Source organism: Gorilla gorilla, chromosome 2, assembly GCF_029281585.2.
Source record: "Gorilla gorilla gorilla isolate KB3781 chromosome 2, NHGRI_mGorGor1-v2.1_pri, whole genome shotgun sequence".
Taxonomy (NCBI): Eukaryota; Metazoa; Chordata; class Mammalia; order Primates; family Hominidae; genus Gorilla; species Gorilla gorilla.
In genome coordinates, this window is record NC_086017.1 from 81,157,711 (window position 1) to 81,176,800 (window position 19,090).

The 19,090-nt window shown below is 41.2% G+C and overlaps 1 protein-coding gene and 1 long non-coding RNA gene across 19 annotated transcripts in view; one reads left to right on the top strand and one right to left on the bottom strand.

Moving 5' to 3' along the window:
- The window catches only part of FOXP1 (forkhead box P1), a 630,459-nt gene that overhangs the window by 320,553 nt on the left and 290,816 nt on the right, over positions 1-19,090 (bottom strand). The gene's annotated exons all lie outside the window — the stretch shown is intronic.
- LOC109026313 (uncharacterized) overlaps positions 15,844-19,090 on the top strand; it is a 61,700-nt gene continuing 58,453 nt past the window's right edge. For both annotated transcript variants that reach the window (XR_002005315.4, XR_008678541.2), the window contains exon 1: positions 15,844-16,060. This is a non-coding gene — a long non-coding RNA (uncharacterized lncRNA). The remainder of the gene's footprint in view (positions 16,061-19,090) is intronic.

Here is a 19,090-nt window from a genome sequence, read left to right on the forward strand (position 1 = left end):
GGCTAGATAAATACAACTTGATGATAATTCAAATTGTCTGCTCATGCTCTTCTCAGACTGGAATGGCTTCACCCAATCCTCTAACATGTCTACTGAAGAAGTCCTACTCCTCCCAGGAGCCTTCACTGCAGGGTAGCCTCCCTCAGGAGTCTTCCACTAATTTTCCCAAGTAGAAATGAAGGAGCCCTCCCTTCCAATTCCTTGGGTCGAATACTTCACATCAAAAAAGACTTCCATACTAGCACCAGTGCCTTGTCTACCATGCCGTGAGTTTCCTGAGATCTGCAAACATGTTTTATTCATCTTAGTGTTCCCAGGCCTATAGGAGCTCAGGGATTTATCCATTTTAACTATGTTGCAAACAGGAAAGAGAAGATACAGATAAATGAAAGGCAACCCTCAAGATTGGCCACCTTAACTAAGGACGTTAAGAAGAAATATGGTCCTTAGAAGCACATGACCCAAGGCCACGCCTGAAGAGTCAGGACAAGAGGCTCAGACCTTCTCTGCACTCCTTGGAGCAGCAAGGTGACAAGGATGGAGTTGCTGGAGCTCGTCACCACCAGGAAAGGGGTCCTATTAGAAATGGGGTCAATTCAGAAGAGAGCAGAGGGGAGAAATGCAAAGATGGGGTTGTCTAGCCAGGGCTACACCTGACCTATTCAGTTATATCATCAAATAAAGTCTCTTTTTGCTTGAGCCAGTGTGGGCTAAGTCTTATATGGCATGCAACTAAAAAAGTATTTTCGATAACACAGTGATCCACGGAGGTGGAGATAATAATTTAGCATTACAGGAGACAAGCCATATGGAATCGAAAGTCAGGAGTCAGAAGCTGGAAGTAAAGGCTGGGTAGATCTGGGCAAAATCAACAGTTTCTTATCACTGGGTTTCTAAAATCAATCAGCAATCTTACTGATTTTCACTGTTGTTAAAAGCAAGGATTTAAAAGAGAGATTATCAAAATTCAGTATCTGATCAATTGTAGCAGGGCTTGTTGACCCTTTAGGTAGTAACACTTTGCTCTTTGCCATTCTAGAGCTACGTTTAAATGCATATTATACTCATATACACATAATTAAACAGCACCAAAGAGGTAAGCAAGAATAAATTCCACAGCCCCTGGCAACTACCAGTTTCCCTTCCCAAAGGCATCCATTGTTGCCAGTTTCTTGTCTCTCTATTCCAAAAATATTCTGTACACAATACAATCACATAAGTATTTTGTATGTATATTTCTTTTTCTCCCACTTCATCCAAATAGTATTCTATTTACCCACTTGGTCACTTAATATATATTGGAGATATTTCTGTACCAGTACCTACAGGTGTACGTTCTTTTTTAACAGCTGTGTAGTGATGTCCCTGAGTGTCCCTCATCCTGGGGATGGACCATAATTTAGCAATTCCCTCCTGACAGACATTTATGGAATTTATTTGCTTTTGCCTCCACAGATAATGTTACAAGTTACAACCATGAACACAGGCCTTTTATCACCTGGGTGGGTATAAGTCCCTAGAAGTAACAGGCGCTTTTCCCTACTGCATTTGTGATCTAACAGACTCAACAACCCTAACAGCTGGAAGAATTAATCCCCATTCCCACCTCATGTACCCTACACCTGGGCTTCCCTTTCACTTTTCTTAATTTGTTTTGTTTTGGCAGTTTTCTGATAGGTTCAGACAAGCAGGTGTCTTTGATGGACGCTGAGAACAAAACATACCGAGGCACAATTCTACTGCAGAATGCAAACAACCTTGTAAAATATTCCCCCACCACCTTTTTTAAAGGCCTGGAAGAAAATCATTTGAACCTATACTTAGTGGTGTATGTGAGGCTTCTGGGCATGCGCCGTATTATTAGAGTTACACAATGTAGTAATCACATGCCCGTGTCCCTGGAGGTTACGGGAGTGGTTCCCCATCCTCTCATGCTTATCCCTTCTTCGTTTTTTTGTTTTGTTTGTTTTGTTTTGTTGTGTTTCCCTGTCCATTCCTACCTTTAACATATCCTGCAGCATTCTTTTAGCCTGTTTTCCTCCAGTCTAATTATTCTTCAATTTTAAATAATGTAATAACTTTGACATTTTCATTTATAGTTAAGCCACGCTAATTTGCACAAATGACGGGTAGACACAGCACAAATTAACAAGCCTGAAAAAAATCAGCAAACACCCAAAAAGCCAATGATTAAAAAGAAATCAGGTTTCTGCATTATGAAATGCACAATTTATTTTTCCAAGCAATTTCTGCAGACTTGTGAGAAAGTATGGAGTAGTGACACTTGGCTGCTTTCTCATGTTCTCCCTTTTCTAAGCTATAGGGTTACTTTCTCTGCGTGGTCTTCAGTAATGATGTTTTCTGGATGAAGTATCAGGACTTAGAAGACTAAGTCGTTCTGAGTACAAGGTTCAAAAGGTAGTCTGTGAGCTCAGTTTTGGTCCTATAATATAGGAATTTCTGGCATTTCTGGTTATAAGAGAGAAAAAAAAAATGGAAACGGTTCTTCCCTGAAAAATCTAGGATGTGTCTAATCCAGTTTCATTATCTTCCAACTCCACATTAGGACTCTCTCAACACGCTACTCACTCAGCCAATATCTCCATCAGACATGGTCACATCAGAAATCTAGGTGGCATCATTAACCATTCCCTCACTCTCACATCCCTTACTCTATCCATCAGTGACTGCTGCCTAATTTTAACCCCTAAGTATATCCTTTTTAAAATTTTATTTTTTAATTAACAAACAATAACTGTATATATGCATGGTGATGCATAGATACAGTGTTTCAGTACACATAATGCACAGTGATCACATAAGAGTGACGGGCACATCTGTCATCTCAAAATTAATCATTTCGGGGTGTTAGGAATGTTCAGTATCCTCCTTCTAGCTGTTTGAGACTAATTATGTATTGCTGTTAACTATACAGTCAGCCTACAGTGGTATAGAACAACAGAATTTATTCCTCCTACCTAGCTATAATTTTGTATCCTTTAACAAATCTCTCCGTTCCCCCTACACTTCCCAGGCTCTAGTATCCTCTGTTCTACTTTTTAAGTAGATCAACTTTTTATTTATTTTTTTTTTTAGAGACGGAGTCTCACTCTGTCGCCCAGGCCGGAGTGCAGTGGTGCGATCTTGGCTCACTGCAAGCTTCCCCTCCCGGGTTCACGCCATTCTCCTGCCTCAGCCTCCCGAGTAGCTGGGACTACAGGCGCCCGCCACCACGCCCAGCTAATTTTTTGTATTTTTAGTAGAGATGGGGTTTCACCATGTTAGCCAGGATCATCTCGATCTCCTGACCTCGTGATCTGCCCGACTCAGCCTCCCAAAGTCCTGGGATTACAGGCATGAGCCACTGCACCTGGCTGAACTTTTTTTTTTTTTTAAAACTTCCACATATGAGTGAGAACACGCGGTGTTTAACTTTCTCTTCCTGGCTTATTTCACTTAACAATGTCCTCCAGTTCCATCTATCTTGCCGCAAATGACAAGATTTCATTCCTTTTTAGTGCTGAATATTATTCCATTGCATATATACAGCACAATTTCTTTATCCATTCATGTGTCGTTGGACAGTTTTAAAGACTTCCTCTTCCTTGCCTGTCCACTATCAACACCACAGTCCAAATGACAGCATGCTCTACAATAGCCTCTTGCCACATGCATCAGTCTGATGACTGCAGCCTCTAACTCCTCCCTGCATATTATGTTCCAGCCATGCAGGCCTTATTTCTTTGCTTCAAGCATGCCAAGTTCACTCCCATCTGGAGGACTGGACATTAGTTGCTGCTTCGACATTGAATGATCTTTCTCTAATCCTTACACGTCTGACTCCTTTTCATCTCAACTAAACTGTTTACCTTCATAGAGGTATTTTCCCCAGTTAAAAAAAAATGCTGTTGGAGTATTTATTTAATTAATTAATTAAATTTTTTTAGGGTTGAGGTCTCACTCTGTTGCCTAGAGTGGGGTAAGGTGGCAGGATCACAGCTCTCTGAGGGCCCAGTTTTGTCTTCATTGGCTCACTAATATAAACTCAGCAAAGAATGCTGTGGCTGGCACACAGGAAAAGCCCAAATATGTGATCAAAGCGTGAGAAAATGAAAAGTGTGGTCACTTGGATTGCCTACTTCAAGTCCTGGCCATAACACACACAGGAAGGACGTGACCTGGGCATGCTGGGTGAATGGCTGGCCCCCTCTCTGTGCCTGTGGGAAACAGTAGCCCCTACATAACCCAGAGAAACCAGATTTTTCTGAAGTTTCAATGAAGTTATACATAAAGGCATTAAGCAGGGCCTGACACACAGCAAACGTTCAATAATTAGCTACTGTCATCAATAGCTTTTGATATTATTCCTGTTTTTTACAGTCAGAAAAGTCTTAGATAAATTAAAAAAAGGAGTAAGAGAGTTGTCTTCTCTGATGTTCTCCATCTTTCCCTCCTTTATGAGCACAGAAGCACTGGACAGTAGGCTACAAAAGGTGGTCTATGGTATCTCACTACCAAGCTGGCTTCCCAGAAAAAAACCCAGCTTGCCTCCATCCTGGTGCTTAAAACAGCCGGTCTCATGAAAGCAGCAATTTGATTAAACAAATTTCTGACCGGGCATGGTGGCTCACACCTGTAATCCCAGCACTTTGGGACGCTGAGGCAGGCAGATCACAAGGTCAGGAGTTCAAGACCAGCCTGACAAACATGGTGAAACCCCATCTCTACTACAAACACAAAAATTAGCCAGGTATGGTGGTATGCACCTGTAATCACAGCTAAGCAGGAGGCTGAAGCAGGAGAATCCACTTGAACGTGGGAGGCGGAGCTTGCAGTAAGCAGAGATCATGCCACTGTACTCCAGCCTGGGCGACAGAGCGAGACTCCATCTCGAAAACAAACAAACAATTCCTAACAAGTAAAATACCAATTAAATAATACCCAGCCGCGCCTTCATAAATCTCTTAGAGGCCTTTAATGAGGATCTTTGTTACTCTTGATAGAAACAGGAATTGGGGCCGGGCATGGTGGCTCAGGCCTGTAATCCCAGCACTGTGGGAGGCCGAGGCGGGTGGATCACCTGAGGTCAGGAGTTCGAGACCAGCCTGGCCAACATGGCGAAACTCTAAAACTACTAAAAATACAAAAAATAGCTGGGTGTGGTGGCAGGCACCTGTAATCCCAGCTATTTGGGAGATAGAGTCAGGAGAATTGCTTGAAACTGGGAGGATCACGCCATTGCACTCCAGCCTGGGTGACAAGAGTGAAACTCCATCTCAAAAAAAAAAAAAAAAAAAAAAGAAAGAAATAGGAATTGATACCATTGTTCCAGAAAAGAGTTGAGGAATATATACATAAAATTTCAATATAAATCAATATATGTTTATCAAATTCAAATACACATAGCTTTTCACCCAGCATGTTCCAATCTGGTAATTTGCCCTAAATTAGTGCTTCTCAACTAGGGCAATTTTTTCCTCCATAAGACACTTGGCAATGTCTGGGGATATTTTTTCCCTGTCATGCATGGGGCAGGGGTGGTGAGTGGGGAACAGAGTTATAGGCATCTAGCAGGTACAGACCAGGGATGCTGCAAAATATCCCACAAATCACAGCACAGTCTCCCACAAGAAAAAACTAGTCAGCCCCAAACAAAAATAAGCTGAGGTTGAGAAACAGTCCTTAGGAAATAGACAGGCTTGCAACTATGCATATACAAGCTTTTTGTATACAATCTCGTGTATCCAACCAAGTGGAAATGGTTAGATAAACTGCGATATATTTATACATAGCTATAAAGTAATAATAATGTTGCTATATATCAATTGTTACAGAGAGATATGGGTAACATTTTTAAATGTTTAAAAAGTAGGAAAAATGTAGCATACTCCTGGCAAGAGAAAACTGTTATGTGTCTATACCAAACTGCCCAATAAAAATAGAATGCAGGCCAGGCGCAGTGGCTCATACCTGTAATCCCAGCACTTTGCGAGGCTGAGGCAGGCGGATCACGAGGTCAGGAGATCGAGACTATCCTGGCTAACACAGTGAAACCCTGTCTCTACTAAAAATATAAAAAATTAGCTGGGCGTGGTGATGGGCGCCTGTAGTCCCAGCTACTCGGGAGGCTGAGGCAGGAGAATGGCGTGAACCCGGAAGTCAGAGGTTGCAGTGAGCTGAGATTGCACCACTGCACTCCAGCCTGCGCGACAGAGTGAGACGCTGTCTCAAAAAAAAAAAAAAAAAAAATAGAATGCAAGCCACAAATGTAATTTAAATTGTTCTAATGGGTACTTTTTAATAAGTAAAATGAAGTGAATGAATCAATTTTAATAGTATGTTTTAATCCAATATATTTAAAATATTATCATCATTTTAACCTATAATCAACACCCAAAATTATCCAGTATTTTACAATATCTTTTTTTTTTTTTGAGACAGAGTCTTGCTTTGTCCCCTAGGCTGGAGTGCAGTGGTGCGATCTCAGCTCACTGCAACCTCCGCCTCCCTGGTTCAAGCGATTCTCCTGCCTCAGCCTCTTGAATAGCTGGGATTACAGGTGCCCACCACCATGCTCGGCTAATTTTTTTGTATTTTTAGTAGAGACAGGGTTTCACCATGTTGGACAGGCTCGTCTGAAACTCCTGACCTCAAGTGATCCACCCGCCTCAGCCTCCCAAAGTGCTGGGATTACAGGTGTGAGCCACCATGCCCAGCCTACAATATCTTTTTTTTTTGTTTTCAAAATAATTCAGGTTAGCCACATTTCAACTTCTCAAGAGCTGCCTATGGTAACTGGCTGCCATATTGGACGGCCCAGGTCTATTCCATAATCAGTGAGCAGAGACAAATGTTTAGAAGGATGGTCTCCAAAATGGTCCCAGTTGTGATCCTGGGGGGGAATTTATGGTAATGTTTGCTTTCGTATTTATGTGTTCCTTACTGTTTGTTTGTTATGATAAGAGTTATCCTGTATAGGTAAAGAAAAATTAAACTGCATGCATGTCTGAAGGAACAAAGAGAGAAAACAGCTTGTTAGGTGTCATGAAGATATACGAAGCAGCCCTTTCTAATTCCTTGTTAAAAAGGACAGATCCTACCAGCCTGGGCAATATGGCAAAGCCCCTTCTCTACAAAAAAAAAAAAGAAAAAAAAAAAAAAAAGAAGAAGAAAAAGTAGCCAGGCGTCGTGGTGCATGCCTGTAGTCCCAGCTACTCAGGAGGCTGAGGTGAGAGGATCACCTGAGCCCAGGGAGTTCAAGGCTGCAGTGAGCTATGATCATGTCACTGTACTCCAGCCTGGACAACAGTCAGACCCCATATCTCAAGATAAAAATTAAAAAAAAAAAAAAAGAAAAAGAAAAGGACAGATTCTGGAGTTTTCCAAGAAAGGGTCGCTATCACCAACCACGTGCGCGTGCACACACTCACTCTCTCTTTCTCCTTCAGATAATAATGGGGTCAAGGTCATTCCTGCCAACTGTACCCACAAACAGCCAACCCTCTGCTATCTCAAAACACATCTGAGTGGTAAGAAAGCACCCTCTTCATGTTCTTCCAAACAGACAGGGATTCTGGCTCCTGCCCTGTAGAACACACACATCCTCCCATCTAGCTTAGGACATGGTGAATACCTGACCGACATGGTTTCTGCCCACATTGCTCAATGCAAAGTGCTCTCACGCCTGTCAAGAGCCTAATGCTCTTTTAATGCAGTCTCTACGTGTTAAGTTCTAAAATAACATCATGTTAGAGCCAATGAACCTCACAAACAGCCCTGGAAAACCTATTCACAGTACTTCCGTCCATGGTTTAAGTTCTGAAAAGTTCGTGAACCCAGGTCTCTCCTTCTGAACTCAGGAACATCTGGATGGCAATGGCTTGGCCTTTTACATTATTATCCCTCAAATCTAAGCTGAGGCTGGGCACAGTGGCTTATGCCTGTAATCTCGACACTTTGGGAGGCCAAGGCAGGTCACTTCAGTTCAGGAGTTCAAGACCGGCCTGGCCAACATGGCAAACCTCTGTCTCTACTAAAAATACAAAAAATAAAAAAATTAAAAAATTAACCAAGTGTGGTGGTGGGCACCTGTAATCCCAGCTACTCAGGAGGCTGAGAGGGGAAGACTTGCTTGAACCCAGGAGGCGGAGGGTGCAGTGAGCTGAGATTGTGCCACTGCACTCCAGCCTCGGTGACAGAGTGGAAAAAAAAAATCTAAGCTGTAACAAAGCTAAGTGAAGATAAGCCCAGAAGATCCCTCTAAGTGGTACCACACCTTACTCTCTGGTGGCACGTAAGAAATGAGCAGAAGAGAGAGATGATTTCAAATACAGTGTTATCCATAAAAATTCAAAAATCATTTCTTTCTACTTAGGATCTTAATTTTTTCCATTTTGGGCCAAAAGACAGTACCAGGATGCCTGTTTCATTTCTATTCCTATTAGGATCTCCTTAATATATATATATTTATTAAAGATATTTAAAAATACTTTCCATATCTTGAATTTTTAATTAATAATAAAGATTATGAACCTCCTTGAGAACTTACTACATTCCATGTACTGTGCTAATCATAAAAATTACTGGTGTTATGGAGCCGCCATTTACTGAGCATTTGCTGTGTATAAAACATTGCTCTAAGCACTTTTTACCTGAAAAAAATTTAGTTAATCCTCAACTACTTCACAGGGGATGTACTAGTTTAGTATCTATTTTTGCAGGAAAAAAAAGGCTTCAAGAAATCTGGTTACTTCCTCAAGATCAGAAAGCTAACAAATAGCAAGACCAGGCCCCCAACCCAAGATGGAAACCTGAACTCCCAACCTATGCTATTCTTTGTATCATCTTCACAGCATTCCTATAAGGCAGGTCCTTTCATTCTACCCGTTTCACAGATGGGGACAATTAACTGAAAGTATTCAGGCCATGCCCAAGAACTGGCATCCAAACTCAGCCAAGGCATACTCCAAGTCCATTCCTGCCTGGAGACATACTAGTGCCAAACAACAAACTATACCTTCATCATGTCGGCACCTGAGATAGTCAATTTCCCATTACAAAATTGGTCCTGTTTTGAAAGGGTGGTAGCAGGAATCAGACAAGTACACAACAACAGTCCAGTTTCTAAGTGCACTCTCAGGAATGGGAAGAACAGAGAAAAAGCAGAGCATGGTCCAGGCCATGGGTACCCATCTGCCTTCCACTGGTGCTGAGTGCAGGGAAATCCCAGAAAGGGCTGAGAAAGGGAGAGGAAGTGCACTTTCCTTTCAATTTCCTTTCCTTTCTAATTCCTTCATTCAGGAATGAATAAGAATGAGCTGCTTGGGTTTACGGACTCACAGAGCAAACACCCAGAGAGGGGCTGTAATTCCCAGTGCCCCCAGTGCACTCCGGAGTCCCACCCGCACCCCCCAGCAGCACCCTTCTAAACTGATACAAACAGCAGGTGCTCCCTCAAGTCCATAGGCCTGTTCCAAGGTTCTTAGTGCTTAAATGGACACTACTGCAAAGCTTCTGGAACCATGGGGCCAGAGGATGCTGGCTCATTGAGTAAGGAGCTGAAAGAGAAATGGGGAGAAGCTTCTTGGGCTGGAGAGGACAGGACCTACATGACAGTGTGTCCTCCATGTGACAGGGAGACTCCTGAAGGGATATGGATGACAACACTTTTTTATTTTAGCTGCTGACGATAACAGAGCAATAGCAGAAGTTGTAAGAATAGCAGCAACTGCTTACTCTTACTGTGCTAAGTGCATTGCTCAGTGATTTGTTGTTTCTCCTCCCTATACAACACTGAGATTGATCCACCCAATTTGCAAAAGAGCCTTTTGGTTTTTTTATGTTTGTTTGTTCACTGATGTATCCTGGATGCCTAAAATTATTGAATGCTTACTTGTCCAGAACAAGTAAGCACTCAATAATTATCTGGTGAATAAAGAAATGAATTTAAAGCTTCAAAGTACCATATTAGTCCTGGTACAAGGGCCACTGGTATAGTGGCCTCCCAATGACAAGACCCCTTTCCTATTTTCTCATCACCCTGGCTTTCCCAGTATCCCCACTCCTTCAAACCCTGGCTGTTCCAATGAACAATTAAGAACAGCCTAAAGAAACAAATACAACTTCTGGGACTTCATTTGTAATCAAAGAATTAAATAAAAATTTTTAAAAATAAGATACACCTTTTTCTCCTATGATTTAAATGATAACAAAAAAATGTTGAAACTCTTTGGTAAAGTTCAGTGAAATAAACATTCTCATCCAGTACTGATAGGATGAGAAAAAGCAAGATGGCAAGACACATGGAGAATTTGTAAGAATTACATAACTGTTCTTCTACTGATTTTCCCCCCTCGAATACATCTAAAGAAAAGCAAATTAATAGACAAATATGCCAGGCACAGTGGTTCACGCCTGTAATCCCAGCACTTTGGGAGGCCAAGATGGGCAGATCACTTGAGCCCAAGAGTTCGAGACCAGCCTGGGCAACATGGCAAAAACCCGTCTCTATAAAAAATATAAAAATTAGCTGGACGTGGTGTGTGCAACTGAAGTCTAAGCTACTCGGGAGCTGATGTGGAAGGATCACTTGAGCCTGAGAGATCAAGGCTGTAGTGAGCTATAATCATCACTACAATCCAGCCTGGGTAATGGAGGAGACCCTGTTTCAAAAAAAGAAAAGACAAATACTTGTGTACAAATATGCCAATTGCAACGTATTACAGGAAAACTGGACATGGTGTCAATACCCAACATTGAAGAATAGTTCTTTAAATTTTATTGTATCTGAAAGGATGATGTGGTATACAACCATTCCAGATGTCTTTAAGAACACTTCATGACACAGGAAAATGCTCATCATGAAACACTAAATTTAAAAAAAAAAATGGATACACAAATACTATATACTGTATGGCTACAATTTTGTTAACTATATGTACATTCCATTAAAAAAAGAATAGAAGGAAATATATGTTATTTTCAGGGTCAGGAGTCTAAATTACTTTTATTTTTGCATTTGTCTACTTTTCTATAATTGCAAATTCCCCATAATGAGACGGTTTTATATTTATAATCAGAAAAAATTAAGTTCATAAGAACTTTCTATTCTATGTATGTAACATACATAGAATATTATGAGAACTTAGTTAATGAAATTATATGACCCTTCCTGATGACAATTTTGCATTGGTAGGTATTTTATCCCACAGAAGGAAATAAAGAACATTAACCCCATTCCAAAGCCAGGTAGAACAAGACCTCAGAAAACAGGCAGTTCGAATCAATTAGCTTATGCCTCAAAAATAGTAAGAAACACACATCATTATCCTCTTATATACCCCAGCCCTTGGCAAAACACGTCACATAGGAGGCAGTCATTTGCATGAATCAATCGCATAAGGATAGTGTAGTCAACTAAATTCTCATGCTACACAAAACTCAACTATTCAAAAAATGCACAGTAGTTGTCAACCAGCAGGATAATTCTAACTTTATACATATCTTCATCAAGCAGCCTTGTTTTTTAAAAAATCAGGCTTTAGAGGGAGGAGAGACACAGAGGGAGAGGGAACGAGGAAGAAAAAGGAAGAGAGTAAAGAGAAGAAGGGTGAAAAGTGGGCACTTTCTGAGATAAACATTTTCAGATGATGCTTTTCCTATTTAATATTTTGAAACACTTGTAAATTCCCTTAACATAGCTTAGAGAAGAGAATATTAGAAATTAAATCCGAGAAAGGGTCATGTACATAAAAATAATACACCTTGGTTTTCAGTTGGTCCATTTTTTCAACAGTCAACTTTTTAACAGTCAAATTTTAATATTTCCACTTATCTTTGGTATTATATCACAAAAGGAAGGAACTGATGTAGTGGAAGAGGCTAGCAGTCACTACCAACACAGAAATCTACAATTACACAGTGGCCTGGGGTCTGTCATTTCCTTTTCTGGATCACAGTTTCATCTTCAGTAAATATAAGGAATGGGCTACAGAAGTCTGACGTTCCTTGGTCCTCTCTGAATATATAAACCTAAGAATAAAGTCATGCATCACTTCACAATAGGGATAGGTTCTGAGCAATGTGTTGTTAGGCGATTTTGCTACTGTGCCAACGTAAGAGTGTACTTAAACCCAGATAATATGTATATTTTTACTTATATATTTTCATATGGAAAACCAAATGTCCCAGCACTGTTACCTAATGTCAGTCACTTCTCCTACTTTATCTGCAATGACAATACCAAGTGCTATGTATCAGGTATGCTCCATTATAATTTTATGGGACCACAGTCATATATGCAAACCATCGTTGACCAAAACATCTTTGTGTGGCACATGACTGTACTTCACTGATTGGCCATTTGGGGATTTTAGAATTAGATGGGATATCTACCACCATGTAGAGTGTCCCCTGCCACCCCCGCCCCGCCCACCAGCACACAGCTCAATTTTAAACACAGGGAGCCTCATAGAAACTCAGTAACTACTTATTGCTTAATCAATTAGTAACTATATCACTGAGGTATAGCAAAGAAGAGAGCTTAAGTTTCATACTCTAAAAGCTGTAACTTTTTTAATTTTACAGAGTTAATCTGAATGAAACCCAACCAAAGCAAAATTTGCAACTATAAACAAATTTAAATTAATGGCATGTGCTGGGACAAGAGAATCACTGATATTTGGGATAAATTAAACAATGAAAGTATAAATGGCTCTCCTTTGAAAGATACAAAGTTCCTTATCTAACAAGCTGCAAATCAAGTTGGGGAAGTGGGAAAATATCAAGGGAGAATTCAAATCAGAAACAAAACAAAACAAAACAAAACAAAAAACTGCCTAGCAACTTAATGTCTAGAAATGTTGTCGTCAAAGTTGATACAAACTCTACCTCATGCTATCACAGAAAACACATGTACTCAGAGCCAAGCAATGATTTTATGTGCCTGGAATTCATTTGAATATTATTTAAAAGTAGAGGGAGAAACTAGGTGATTTTCTAAAATCACAACATCTTTTATGAAACTCATTCAAGAGACTGAGTTATCTCGAGATGTCCAACACAGACGTAGTTACAATCACAAATAACTGGAAGGAATCTAAAGACCCACCAGTTGCAGGTATAGAAAACACAACAGTGGTAGTAATGAACGTAGCTTTAAAAATAAGATCTAGATATATTAATAACTTGGGAAAACACTACGATCGTTTAATGATAAAAGCAGGAAACAAAAAGAGTACATACAGTAAAAGTATATATAGACAAATGTTTTTAAATATGCCATATATAAGAAATAGCCAGGCAAGGTGGGATTACAGGTGTGAACTTCGGAACTTTGGGAGGCCGAGGTAGGTGGATCCCCTCATCCCAGTAGTTTAAGACCAGCCTGGGAAAAATGGCGAAACCCTGTCTCTAAAAAAATCAGCCAGGCGTGGTGGCATGTGCCTGTGGTACCAGCTACTCATTGAGGCTGAGGTGAGAGGATCACCTGAGCCTAGGAGGCAAGAGAACGCAGTCAGCCGAGACTGCACCACTGCACTCCAGCCTGGGTGAAAGAGCGAGACCCTGTCTCAAAATAATAATAATAATAGTAATAGGGCCAAGCGCTGTGGCTCACGCCTGTAATCCCAGCTCTTTGGGAGGCTGAGAGGGGCAGATCACTTGAGATCAGCAGTTTGAGACCAGCCTGACAAACATGGCGAAACCCTGTCTCTACTAAAAATACGAAAATTAGCTGGGCTTGGTGGCGGGAATCTGTAATCCCAGCTACTCAGGAGGCTGAGGCAGGAGAATCACTTGAACCTGGGAGGTGGAGGTTGCAGTGAGCTGAGGTCGTGCCACTGCATTCCAGCCTGGGTGACAGAACGAGACTTCATCCCAAAAAATAAAAATAAAATAAAAATAGTAACAGTAGGATTTAGTTACAATGTTGAACTGTTTAAGTAAGGTTACCAATGTAATTTTTCTCACTACTTCTTCTTCATATATATATATTTTGAGACAGAGTTTTGCTCCTGTTGCCCAGGCTGGAGTGCAATGGCACGATCTTGGCTCACCGCAACCTCTGCCTCCCGGGTTCAAGCGATTCTCCTGCCTCAGCCTCCTGAGTAGCTGGGATTACAGGCATGCGCCGCCATGCCCGGCTAATTTTGTATTTTTAGTAGAGATGGGGTTTCTCCATGTTGGTCAGGCTGGTCTCGAACTCCTGAGCTCAGGTGATCTGCCCACCTTGGCCTCCCAAAGTGCTGGGATTACAGGTGTGAGCCACCGCGCAAGGCCGCTTCCTGTATTTTTTGTTTCGTAAGTGCATTTAAAATTATCCACAAAGAGAAACTGTCCTTCCTTCATCCAACACCATCTTAACAGTATTTAGCATCCATATAGAGATAATGTGTGTTTTTGTAATTAACCTACCATTTCCTGGATGCTTGAGGATTTGGGACTGGCCAAGAAATCTTGAAAATGTTCAACTGTGTTTCACAAGTTTTGAAAAAGCTAGAATCTGTGATGCTCTTAGGTAATCTGAAAGGCAGATGAACCCATCAAAGACTACCTATATTAGTAAAAGGTAAAGGTGATAGACAGACGTGGCTCAGGCTCAAACTAGTATTTTACTAATCTAGAGACTATGTTAACCACACCAATCTGTGATATACTTCAGATGATTACAATCGACATATTCTAAGTTAGGGCTATAAACACATCCCACTTTCCTCTATGCCTTTTATTTAAACTGCAAATCTCCAAACCATCGGATTAGAGAAAGGGTCAAGAGGGACAAAATGCCCAGGATTCCTTTTTCACTGCTCACAGGTTGTACTATGACCCAAACTTCACAAAAATGAGCGCAAGGGGTGGGGGAAAATGTGGTAACTGTAACAAACAAGAATGTTGAACAATCACCATTCCTGGAAAAATAATACAAACCATGTTAAGTTCAGCCAGCCAGCAGACTGCTAGTTCTATAATGCCAGTAAATATGATAGGAGTGAGATTCAAACACAACTAACTCTTACTAAGGTCATCAATGACTTCCATATTGACAAATCCAATGGTGAGTTCTTTGTCATCATCTTTTTTGACCACTTGGCAGAATTTGATATGGCTGACAACTCTCTTCTTATTTATTTTTTATTTATTTTTTGAGATGGAGTCTCTCTCTGTAGCCCAGGCTGGAGTGCAGTGGTGCGATCTTGGTTCACTGCAACCTCCGCCTCCCGGGTCCCAGTTCAAGCAATTCTCCTGCCTCAGCCTCCTGAGTAGCTGAGATTACAGGAATGAGCCACCATGCCCAGCTAGTTTTTGTATGTTTAGTAGAGACAGGGTTTCCCCATGTTGGCCAGGCTGATCTTGAACTCCTGACCTCATGATCTGCCTGCCTCAGCCTCCCAAAGTGCTGGTATTACAGTCATGAGCCACTGTGCCCAGCCTAATTTTGTTTTTTATCTAGAGACAGAGTCACTGTAGTCTGTCACCCAGGCTGGAGTGAAATGGTTATTCACAGGCAAGATCATAGCACACTATAGCCTCAAACTCCTGGACTGAAGCAATCCTCCTGCCTCAGCCTCCTGAGTAGCTGGAACTACAAGTGTGAGCCCCCATGCTCAGCTTTCTTTCCTACTTTAAACACTTTCCTTGATGACTTTCTGGTTCACAATCTCAGAGTTTTCATCCCATCTCTGATCTTTCCTGTTCTCAATATTCTATGACTAAAACTTTTAATGGTGTTGGCTTTTTATTTTTATTTTACTTTTTTGAGACAGAGTCTCACTCTGTCCCTCAGGCTAGAGTATTGTGATGCAACTGTGGCTTACTGTGGCCCCAAACTCCTGGGCTTGAGTAATCCTCCTGTCTCAGCCTCCCAAGTGTAGCTGGGACTACAGGCACACGCCATCATGCCCAGCTAATTTTTTCTTTTTTAATGTAGAGATAAGAGTCTCACTGTGTTGCCGAGGTTGATCTCAAACTCCTGGTCTCAAGAGATCCTCCCACCTCAGCCTCCCAGAGTCAGAACCCAGATCCTGGACCTCTTCTTTTCTTCATCTATACCACTGCTTCCTTGGTGAGTTCAGTCAAGTTTATGCCTTTAGGTATCACTTACATGCTTATAAATCCTGAATTTATAGACCAAGCTAGGACATTTCCAGGACTACATATCCAAATGCCCACTTGGCATCTTAGTCTGGGTGCATAGCTCAAACCTCCCATATCTACAGCTACATTCCTGGTCTCCCTTGCTTACCTCCCCTACCTCCAAAACTGCCCCACCCACTGTCTTGCTGTATTTTAGTAATGGGAGCACCACCTTCTATCAGTCCCTTAGAACAGAAAGCATTTGTCTTCTGACTCCTGTTTCTGCCCATAAGCAATCCATCAGTGAATCCTATTGATTATATCCTATCATTCAAGACAAAAATCTTAAGAGTCCTCTGTGATGCAACTTTTTCAAACTCCCCATCAATTTCACTAGGAAATCCTTTGGCTCAATGTTTAAATAAATTCCAAATTCAACAACTTCTCACCATCTCCCCTGCCATTGTGATCCTGGCCATCATCGTATCTCACTGGTATTATTCTAGTGGCCTCCTAACAGGTCTCCCTGCCTATGACCTCATCCACCCAAAGTCTATTTTCAAAACAGCTCCCAGAGCGATCCATTTAAAAAGCATGAGTGAGATCTTGCTCTACCTCAAAGCCCTTCAATGGCTCCCCAATAAGAATATAAAAAGCCCTAACGCCCTACTCAGTCTGGCCCTGTTACACTTTTACGTTGTCTCTTACTACAACTTGAGTAGCCTTAATCCAATATTCTGCAATCAAAAGTGCTCCAAAATCCAAAACTTTTTGAGCACAGATACAACACTCAAAGGAAATGCTCACAGGAGCATTTCAGATTTGGGATTTTGGGGTTAAGGATGCTTAGCTGGTATGCATATATTATAAAATCTGAAAAATCTCAAATCAGAAATATTTCTGGTCCCAAGCATTTCAGATAACAGATACTCAACCTGTACTCTTCCCTTAAGGACAGTGCTTCGGCCATACTGGCTGACTTGCTCTCTTTAGAATAGGCTACGTCTCTGCTCACCTTACATGGACTTACCCTGACCACCCACCACCCTATTTACATAGCAACCCTTCCCTCTGACAATGTGACCTCCCTTATCCTTTTATATTTTCTCTACAGTATCTATCACCATGCCCTTGTTTATCACGCTTCGCTGGTTGTCCACTCCCTCTAAACCAATGAGCAGAGGGCTTGGTGGCTGTGCTGTCCACTGCTATATCCAGCAACACTGTCTAATATAAATACAATGGCTGCCACATAAATAACTGTGATGCTTTTCAGAAGTAACAAGAAACAGCTGAAATTAATTTTAATATTTTATTTAACCTAATGTATCCAAAACGATCATTTCAACATGTAATCAATGAAGAAAAATTATCAAATATTTCATGTTCTTTTTTCCATACAAAGGCTTTGAAATATTTTGTAGATTTTACACTGCACATCCAAGTTTGGGCTAATCACATTTCAAGTGTTCAGCAGCTTGAGGTAGCTAGTGGCTCCCACACTGGACAGGGGAGGTCAAGCACAATGCCTGGCATACAGCAGGCATTTAATAAAGATGTGTGAATAAACAGATGAGGGAATAAATCCAACCTGCAGAAAGAACTACTTTACATTGCAAAGACAGTACTCATATGTTTCAAAAGTTTCATTGCATACACATAAAATCCTTACCACATGTGACATATTCTGATTTTTTTATTTTACTGTATTGTATGCTTATTCTGTATTTTTTTTTTTTTTTTTGAGATGGAGTCTCACACCAGGCTGGAGTGCAGTGGTGTGATCTTGGCTCACTGCAGCCTCTGCCTCCCAGGTTCAAGTGATTTTTCCTGCCTTAGCCTCCCAAGTAGCTGGGACTACAGGTGTGCGCCACCATGCCCAGCTAATTTTTGTATTTTTAGTAGAGATAGGGTTTCACCATGTTGGCCAGGATGATTTTGATCTCCTGACCTCGTGATCTGCCTGCCTCGGCCTCCCAAAGTGCTGGGATTACAGGCCTGAGCGACTGTGCCTGGCCGCTGATTCCATTTTTTAGAAGTCTTGGGTACAAGCCACTACACTAAAATCCTTAACCCACAAACTGGTTCCAACGGCCACTTTGAAAATGACTGGTCTAAATAAATTTTAAAGTATGGAATTTGTAATGAGTGTATTTTAGGATATTTCCTCTGGCCTCCAGAGACCGCTGAGGACCTTTTGAAAGGGAAACAGACCAACCTCCAGAAAAAAAGACTGGAGGAAAGAGTGAGCATGTAAACTACCATGGCAAGCCATAGACTGCAATAATCACAGTCCATCCAACAATGGGAGGTTTCTCTTAATTAAAAAGTAATTTTATTTTACTTTTGATTTATTTATTTTTTGAGATGGAGTCTCCCCTCTGTTGCCCAGGATGTAGAGCAGTGGCATGATCTCAGATCACTGTAACCTCTGTCTCCCAAGTTCAAGCAATTCTCTCACCTCAGCTTCCCAGGTAGCTGGGACTACAGGTGTGCACCACCATGCCCAGCTAATTTTTGTATTTTTAGTAGATACCAGGTTTCGCCATGTTGACCAGGCTGGTCTCAAACTCCCAACCTCAAGTGATCCACCTGCCTTGGCCTCCCAAAGTGCTGGGATTACAGGTGTGAGCCACCATGCCCGGCCTAAAAGGTAATTTTAAATAACTGGTCACACTCTCAGATAATTAACAAAACATCTAATTACCTTTAATTACATACCACATATATGCTAATATACAAAATTCAGGGAAGATCTGCATGATTTTCACCCTTTAAAAAGAGTGAATTTGACAAGGGCAGAAAGACTTCACGTTTTTCCTTTTTCTTCCCGGCCCCATGCAAAGTCCAGATCAGTGGCAGAGAGGAACAAACTGAAACGATTCATCTTCATTTAAAATTCACAAAGTCCCATTCACCAATAGTCTTTTTAAAAGATACCACAAACTTCAAATCCAAACTCAGCACTGCTTGGTAACTGTCACTACAGCTTCAATTTTTAAATGGGCTCATAAAATAA